This window comes from Triturus cristatus, chromosome 6 (assembly GCF_964204655.1).
Source record: "Triturus cristatus chromosome 6, aTriCri1.1, whole genome shotgun sequence".
NCBI lineage: Eukaryota > Metazoa > Chordata > Amphibia > Caudata > Salamandridae > Triturus > Triturus cristatus.
Genome location: NC_140589.1, coordinates 328463285 through 328472012, shown reverse-complemented (window position 1 = coordinate 328472012; position 8728 = coordinate 328463285).

Here is an 8728-nt window from a genome sequence, read left to right as displayed (position 1 = left end):
ACACATGAAAATTACTATTTCTATAAACTACTTCGTAAATATCGGTTGGTTTTCATCATAACATGTTCTCTGTCCCATAACAACCACTCCCCCGTTTTGCTCATATAGCCAATCAATGGAGACAAACTGAGTTAAAAACACGAACTATTGCAAAAGAATTACAGTCAACTCGAATAAAACTTTATCGATTTCTTAAAAGAATCTACCACTTTTTTCAAGTGACATCCTACACATCTGGAAGATATTTATTTTGGAGAAACTAGTTCCAGTTTTCCGTTTTCTCACCCTGGTATGAGTAACAGAGACATTCCAGGAAGTGAGTACACATTTAGTAAACAACAACCCCAAAACAAGCAGCCATCTTGTAAAAAGAACGCGCACTAGCTAATTTTGTTTTTTGACGCGGCGCTTCCGGCAACATGTTTGTTTAAAAAAACCTCAGAACCAAGCAGGCGCTCAACGGAGCAGCACGGTGGGAAGCTGAGGTGAGGAGAGATTCTCCAAAATGTAAGTACGACCAGCCTAAGTCACTAAAGAAGGCATCGTATGAGATGCCCCCTTTCTCGTTTCAGCGAAAGTAATAACAACATTACATTATCGGCAATCACCCTTTCTAAATGCATTTCACCTTACCCACAGTGTTTGGTAGAAGCCCCCCCCTTCCCCGATGCCAGCTCATGAAATCGGATAATCATCCCAAACGAAGTATGTATTCATTCTGTTACGTAAATGTACCACACGTAACTAGTTACCACAAGCTTTTGGAGTACAGCATAAATGTCAGCATGTCCTTGCCAGCTCGTATGTGCTACCAGTTTGCAAAATAACCGTTTTCTCACCAAGCAACTGATTCAGATGGCTATTATTATGTACACAAAAAACGATGAGCTTTGTTGAAAGTAGATGTATGAATGTGTGTGTTGGCAACTTTGAATGAAAAAGCGAGTATATTTCGCACATTGCGATTTGGTCTTTGATAATTTGTTGGCGGAACAAAAGCCAGCATTTAGTCACAGGAAAATATATCACGCTCCGTGGCAAAGGAATAAGAAAGAATGCAAATGTGTAAACGCATGTGCAGGCCAAATAATAAGCCAGAATAATCAATGAAATATGAATCATTCGATTACAGCAACAGAAAAATATATTCTCTTTCAGCTAGTATAAATTCACAGTATGGAGATGTGTTTACATGAACAACTCACGGGTTGTTTTTCATTCATGCTTTTATCTTTGCAGATAGCAAAGAAACGCTATTTCCAATTAACAAAGGTCAATGTACCTTTAATTACTCTCCATTCTTGGAGGACTTGAAATTAAGCGAATAGGCATACAATCCAATCAACATTTTGAGTGTAGTAGGGACATATTTAGGTCCTGATAAGTAAAGCAGTGGGGACTGCTTACGAAACATGTTGACCCAGTAGGGAGTATCTAATTGATATACACCCCCTACGCAACCCCATTTTTTAACATTCCCAGCTAGGGATTTGAATAAAGTTGGTTTTTTCCACTAGTTAGAGGATTTTTAATTTTTTTGTATTCACCCACTAACCCTATCACACTCACCATCACTTAACACATAGTCTACACATAGATTATCCTTTCACCCAACAACAGTGCTCCCATATACTTATTGGTCAAAGCACGCCCCGCCCCGTAGAGGGACGGGAAGACCCCCATGATGAAGCATGACACTATGGGAATTCATAGTGTATGAGGGGTATTTTAAAAACATTTAGTGCCTTCATCGACATCACATAAGGCACTGCTTTATTATTCACTATTTAAAAGTAACAAAATACATAAAAATATTTTTTTATATCACAATTGGGTAGAACCATATTGTTTATTTGAAGTCTGACATAGGAGGAAGGTTCTACCAGTAATCCTCTCCCCTCCCCCTCTTTGTTAGTTTTCCTATATATGAATACTGTAAACTCCTAAAGACAGACATAATATGCCTACTGGAATGTCACTTACCTTTCAATTATGACTACTCATCCCTACATGAGGAATGGGACTTAGGACCGTCTATATGGTCAGGGGGCGGTAACAAAAACGCTGGCCTATGCTTCCTTTTTAAAAACCACAACTTTACAATAGTGAAACAAGAAAACATTGAACACGGAAGGGCGGTAATGCTACATGTTAATTTACAGGGTTTCAACTTCCGTATCTGTAACATTTATTCGCACACAACCAAAAATGAGAGACATGCACTGTTTGATAATTTACAACACTTCCTAGTAGGGTGCACACCCACTATAGTACTAGGAGACTTTAACTGTATTATACGTACAACAGATAGAGTAGGTCTCTGCAAAACATACACCCTAGATAAGTCATCCAAAAAACTCAGTGAATTAATCACCAACTTTAGCCTACAAGACTCCTTTACAACGTGAAACCCAAACACTACAGGTTACACTTGGATCTCCAATGATGGAAACAGTCTCTAGAATCGACCTAATCCTAGTCTCAGGGAACATCGCATGCACCTCCTCAGAATTACAAGACAGCTGCCTCTCAGACCACCAAACTCTAATCACTGAAATAAAAATACCCACCAGGCAGAGAAAAGGAAGCGCCTACTGGAAACTTAAAACCACACTTCTAAGGCAACAAGACATTCAGGAAGCATTCCTAAAAAACTATAGGATATGGAAAACACAAAAAGGAAACTTCAAATCACAACAGGAATGGTGGGAATACGTCAAAAGACAATCTAAGTACTTTTTCTCAAAAAAAGGTAAAGAAATAGCCGCAGAAAAAAGGAAAGTTTTCAATGACCTTATAAGATTCCCTCGCAAACCTAACTGAACTACAAGACGCAGGTGTCCAAGTTACACAGGAAATAAATAAGGCCAAGTCAGATATTAGGAACTGGTTCACTAAGAAAGGGAAAGAAACTATGTTCAATTCAAGGGTCCTGAAGTACGAAGAGGACGAAAAGTGCAACTTCTTCTTCTTTAAAAAGCCAAAACAAACCACACACCTGTAATAGAGCTAGCATTCTAGTAGCTGGGGAGGGCAGAGCCAGAGGGTCGAGGGAAGAGGAGGAGTCACGAGAGGATATGGCAGTTAGGATAGGGACAGCGCTAGTGTTGGAAGTAAGAATAAAGCTCCCACTGTTTAAATATAAATCCACGACGTGTCTGTGGTTCTTTCGTAGCGCGATGCTACAACTGGCGACGAAGGTGGGATGACCAAGCCCCACTGACCACAGAACCGTAGAGATCGTGCAGAGCCGATCGTGTTGAAGTGCGATTCACGCAAGACGCGTGTGGCTGGGAGGACGCTGGTGAGTGCAGAAGTCGGGAGCCCACCCCGACCCTGTCTTGCGCCCAAGAGTGGAAAGAGGAGTGTCCCAGCACTGGAGACGCTGTCCCCAAGGGTCTGCCAGCGAGCGTCGTCGAGCGCGCTGAAGTGTGAGCTGGAACGCTCTCTGGATGCCGGCAAATCTCACGCTTGATGCGTGAGTTTCGGCACGCCGTCGCGAGGAGGACCGCGGGAAGCTGCAGAAGAAGGCGGGAGCCCACCCCGACCTCACCTGAGCAGCCGCTGTGAGGGAGAAGCAGGACTTGAAGTGTGCCACCTGCCAAAGCTGCCCGCTGGTGAGTCCAGAATGAAGAGGGCTGAATGAGCCACGAGAGAAAGCCTCGTGTGTATGCAGTGACGGCGGCCATCTTGGAGTCAGGCAGGCCTTCAAGACAGACCCCTTGATTTTCGTGGAGCGGCCATTTTGAAGTCAGGCACCCAATAACTGAAACAAGCACTGGCAAGAACAAATAAACAAGCATTGGCGGAAAGGGACACAAACAAGCATTGGCGAGAGCAAGTAAACAAGCATTGGCAAGTGCAAAGAACAAGCATTGGCAAGAACAAATAAACAAGCATTGACAAGTGCAATGAACAAGCATTGGCAAAAAAGAAATAAACAAGCATTGGCAAGAGGAAAATAAACAAGCATTGACGAGAGCAAGCAAGCATTGGCAAGTACAAACAAGCAGTGATAAGAAGAAATAAACAAGCATTGGCAAGAATAAATAAACAAGCATTGACGAGAGCGAGTAAACAAGCAGTGGCGAGAACACATCAAGAAACAAGACCCATCGAGGGAGTGGAAAGAAGACAACGACACAATGGCGACCTCACCACAACGGAAGCCCCTGGTTGCGGGAGGATCACACCTGCGAGCTCCGGAATGTCTGACCGTGACCACAGGAGGGAGCATGGGCCCCAAGTGGCAGGAATGGTTAGAAGACTTCGAAGACTATGTTGAGGGATCCAAGGTGACGGAAGACAAAGAGAAGTTAATTGCCCTCCGCAACCTCGCAGGCCGAGAAATAAGCAAAATAATAAAGGATCTTCCGGCCGCTGAAACAGGGACGTATGACAAAGTGCGTGAGGCACTGAACAAAAAATTCCTTCACAAAAGAAACGTAGATTATGAGCGCCATACATTCCATCAAGCACGCCAAGGAAAGGAGGAGGCGATGGGTGCATTCATCACCAGGCTGCGACGGCTGTCGAGATACTGCGAGTTCGAAACGTTCTCGCCCGATGCTGCCATCAAATCGCAGATCATAACAGGTTGCCACTCAGACACTTCGGCGACGGTTATTGAGGAAACCCCATGAATTAGAAGAGATTGAAGAAATGACCCGCATATATGATCAAGCGGAGGAACACGCTGCCACCATTGAAACAGGTCACAACATCAGCCATGGGCAAGCGCACCGCGTTCAAGAACGCCCGAGTGGCAGAAGGAGATATTCGCCGGAGAACAACTGGAGGCATAGCACGCCGTCTCACCAACGGCGTCCGGAGTATGGGAGAAGGGAGCTCAGGCGAAGAGATCGGAAGACAGAAAGGACTAAGCGATGTTACCGATGTGGACGTGACTATCCCCATGTGGACGCCTGTCCGGCCATGGGCCAACGGTGCAGGAAATGTGGGCGGTCCAATCACTTCGAAGCAATGTGTGGGGACTATTACCGAAACAAGCGGAGTGAACCGACGAGATCGTCCCGCTCAGACACTCGGAAACATCACATACGAGCTGTTCAAGGAGAACTTGTGCGGTCCCCAGGCTCATCACATTCAAGCCGGGAATCACGCAGGTCATGTTGGGAACGCCGATCACCATCCCGGGACTCGAGTTCGTCATCATCCCGAGACTCTACATACACAGTGGAATACTTAAACATGATTGCAGACCCCGGGTCAGCTAAAAAAATATCCGCGACTCGACATTAAAGTGGGGAATCACAACACTAAATTTGTCATGGATAGTGGTGCTTCGCTGAACTACATTCCAGTCACAGAGCATGACAAAATGGTCCCGAAACCTCCACTGACTTTTGCACCGGTCCGCGTTTTCACGTGGATGTCCAACAAACCAATTCCCTGTCTGGGCAAATTTCACACAACGCTCACGCATGGTAACATCACCATACAGGCGGTCATACACGTCATCAAAAGGCCTGAAGCCGACTGCCTTCTCAGCCTCCCCACAGCGGAGCGGCTTCGCCTGGTGGAGATTCTATTCAAAATCAACAACACACAGGACTACGTCACTAAATTTCCCGAACTCTTTCATGGTCTAGGCAAGCTGAGAGGTTGCCAAGTTCGGCTACACATCAATGAACAGGTCAAGCCTGTTGCGCAGCACCCACGACGGGTTCCCTATCATCTTCAAAATTCGGTTGAAGAGGAACTTCAAGAACTGCTTTCAGCGGACATCATTGAGCGCACGGATGGCCCGACGCCGTGGGTATCGCCGGTGGTCATCGTACCGAAAAAGGGGACTCCCAACAAAGTGAGATTGTGCGTCGACATGCGCTTGCCTAATACCGCAATTGAAAGAGAGCGACACCCTGGACCATACCTGAGTGATATGATCGCTGCTCTGAATGGTGCAAGGGTGTTTTCAAAGTTGGACTTGAATAAAGGTTATCACCAGTTCGCTACACACCTAGGACTGTTCCGGTACAAACGGCTGAGCCTTGGTGTCTCGTCCGCCGTGGAGATCTTCCAGGAAGCTATCCGCCAGATCATCCAACACATTCCGAACACGCTGAATTACAGCGACGACATCCTGGTCTATGGGTCTGACGTAAATGAGCATGACATCGCTCTTGATCGCGTTTGCCACGCCCTGCTGGATGCAAATCTGACGCTGAACAAAGAGAAATGTGAATTTCACAAGGCCACTCTGAAGTTCTTCGGTCATATCTTCTCCGACGAGGGCATGAAGCCTGACCCGGATAAGATTGCGACCTTGAACAACACCAACAGCCCGCAGGACGTCAATGATTCGAGATATTTCCTAGGGATGGCCAGTTATTGTGCCCGCTACATCCGGGACTACGCGACTATCAGTCACCCTCTTCGGATCCTGACCAAGCTTGGTCAACCGTTTGACTGGACACCTGAGTGTGAGAGGGCGTTCACGGAGATAAAGCGTGCAGTGGAGTCGGCCGACAGCCTTTCCTATTTCAATCCACGACGGAAGACGGAGATCACTGTTGATGCCAGCCCTGTTGGACTAGGGGCCATCCTGGCCCAATATGATAATGACTCTGACCAGAGGCGGATCGTTGCATATGCCAGCCACAGCCTGTCGGATCCCGAGAAGAAGTACTCGCAGCCGGAGAAGGAAAGTCTTGCTGTAGTGTGGGCGTGCGAACATTTTCACGTGTTCATATATGGCGAGCACTTCACCCTGATCACGGATCATCAGGCGCTGCTCACCATCTACGGAAATCCCAAATCCAAGATGCCTCCGAGAATTGAGAGATGGGGTCTCCGACTGCAGGAGTACACTTTCACAATTATTCATAAACCGGGGAAGGCGGAGAACCCGGCTGACTACATGTCCCGTCATCCTAAACCATCTTCAGAATCGAGCCCATCGATTGCCGAGGAATATATTCACTTCGTGGCTGCCCGAGCAGTGCCACCGGCCATTCCCATGGATGTCATTCGGGAGGTCACCGCCCAGGACACCATCCAGCAAATAGTGGTACACCGGATCCGCACGAATAAATGGAGACATACCACGCAAGAAGAAGACACAGATGCGACAACCGGAAAGAGATTCAGGCATTCCGGCACGTCTGTGAGGAACTATCGGTCACCACGGATGGAGTCATCTTAAGAGGCCAACGACTCGTCATCCCCAGTCAACTACGGCAGGGAGTCATCGACTTGGCTCATGAAGGCCATCGAGGAGTGGTGTCCACAAAGAGAGCCCTACGGGAACGTGTCTGGTTCCCTTTCCTGGATCAGATGGTGGAGTCCACGCTAAGGGACTGTCACCTCTGTCAGCTGACCAGCCAAAGCAATCCACCGGCACCGCTACAGATGACCACCTTACCCAGTGGAGTATGGCAAGAAATAGCCATGGACTTTTATGGGCCACTGCAGTCTGGCAAATACGTGGTAGCCATAATCGATGAATACTCGCGATTTCCCATAGCCCAAATCATATCATCTACGAGCGCCTCTTGTACTCTCAAAGTGCTGGACGAAGTATTTGCAACATGGGGTGTCCCCAGAGAAGTCAAAACGGATAATGGGCCCCCGTTCAATGGACAGGAATTCAGTGCCTTTGCGAAGCACATGGACTTCAAACACCGAAAAGTCACGCCACTCTGGCCCCAAGCAAATGGCACCATTGAGAGGTTTATGGCCACGATTAAAAAGACATTTCAGCAGGCGTCCGCTGAGAAGAAAGAACTACAAGCAGCCCTGACGGAAGTCCTCAGAGCGTACCGGACAACACCACACTCAATTACCGGACAATGCCCTGCCACCCTCATGCTAGGGCGACCAATGAGGAATCGCATCCCAACCTGGTAGGGCGCCTTGCAAGCTGTATCACCAAGTCTCATCCATCAGGAAATGGTAGTGACGGACAAGCACCACAAGGACAAAATAAAATCGTATGCTGACGCAAAGAGAAGAGCGAGGTTTCCGTCCTTGCATGAAGGGGATCACATCCTCGTCAAACAAGAGCAGCGGAAAAAGACTGATTCCCGCTTCCGTGATGAGCCACTGGTAGTTACCCACCAGAAGGGCACCATGCTGACCGCGGAATCTGAGCAGCGCAGAATAACTAGAAATGTCTCCCATTTCAAGAGGTGTCCGCGAGACCCGAACGGACCAGGGATAGACATGACTCTCCTACCGGCAAGTGAAGAACATGACCCTATCGACGCTGGGGACCGAGGTCAGCAAAGTGAGCCAGTGGCGAGTGCGCCCACCGAGAACATGCCACTGCGGCCACGTCGTGAGGTCCGGCCACCCAAAAGACTCATCGAGGAGATGGACTAGAGCACTGTTGCTCTGTTATTTTATGAAGAAAAGGGGAGATGTAATAGAGCTAGCATTCTAGTAGCTGGGGAGGGCGGAGCCAGAGGGTCGAGGGAAGAGGAGGAGTCACGAGAGGATATGGCAGTTAGGATAGGGACAGCGCTAGTGTTGGAAGTAAGAATAAAGCTCCCACTGTTTAAATATAAATCCACGACGTGTCTGTGGTTCTTTCGTAGCGCGATGCTACAACACCTATAGACGGCCTTTTAGACCCTCAAAATGTTCTACAAAAAGACCAAAAAGACATAGAAACCATAGTACAGAATTTTTTCACAAAACTTTTTTCAACCAAAGACTCTGATGAAACTGCGTGTAACGAGCTCCTGGATAACTAAACCGCAGGGCG